The 827-nt window shown below is 49.3% G+C and overlaps 1 pseudogene; it reads left to right on the top strand.

The window, feature by feature from the left end:
- The first annotated feature begins 2 nt into the window (after positions 1 to 2).
- On the top strand, positions 3 to 605 carry LOC123323941 (annotated as a pseudogene).
- The last annotated feature ends 222 nt before the right edge of the window (positions 606 to 827 follow it).

Here is an 827-nt window from a genome sequence, read left to right as displayed (position 1 = left end):
AGGAAGGAAGGAAGGAAGGCACCAGCACATGGCCCACGTATGAGCGAAGCATTGAGAAGCTCTCCATGCTGGAAAAGATCTACATCCAACCCAGGTACAACTGGAGGGAGAACTTGGACCATAACATAGCCTTGCTGAGGCTCAAGAAGCCCATCACCTTCAGCAACTACATCTACCCCGTGTGCCTGCCTGATGAGGAAATCGCAATCAGACTGCTCCACGCCAGATACAAAGGGTGGGTGACTGGCTGGGGCAACCTGAAGGAGATGTGGATGTCCAACGTTGCCAAGGTACAGCCCAACGTCCTGCAGGTGGTGAACCTGCCCATTGTGGAGCGGCCGGTGTGCAAAGCCTCCACTCGGATCCGCATCACCGACATGTTTTGTGCTGGCTTCAAGCCCAGTGAAAGGAAATGAGGAGATGCCTGTGAAGGTGACAGTGGGGGGCCCTTTGTCATGAAGAGCCCCTTTAACAACCGCTGATATCAAATGGGCATCGTGTCATGGGGTGAAGGCTATGACAGGGATGGAAAATATGGCTTCTACACACACGTGTTCCGCCTGAAGAAGTGGATACAGAAGGTCTTTGATCAGTCTGGAAGTTAGCAGGCTGCTCACATTCTAGGCTCCTCACTATAAAATTACAGAAACCAATCCAGCAGAATTATTTTTGTGGTTTGTTCCTAAAACTATATAGTTCTCAATAAAAGTGCCAGTCAACAAGCAAAAAAATAGAAGAGAGGGAGGAAGGAAGGATGGAAGAAGGGAGGAAAGAAAGAAGGAAGGAAGGAAGGAAGAGAGGAAGGAAAGATGGAAGAAGGAAGGAAA

The sequence above is a fragment of the Neomonachus schauinslandi genome, unplaced genomic scaffold (assembly GCF_002201575.2).
Source record: "Neomonachus schauinslandi unplaced genomic scaffold, ASM220157v2 HiC_scaffold_2860, whole genome shotgun sequence".
Taxonomy (NCBI): domain Eukaryota; kingdom Metazoa; phylum Chordata; class Mammalia; order Carnivora; family Phocidae; genus Neomonachus; species Neomonachus schauinslandi.
The sequence above is the reverse complement of the archived record's forward strand: the minus strand, read 5'-3'. Positions and strand labels throughout refer to the sequence as shown.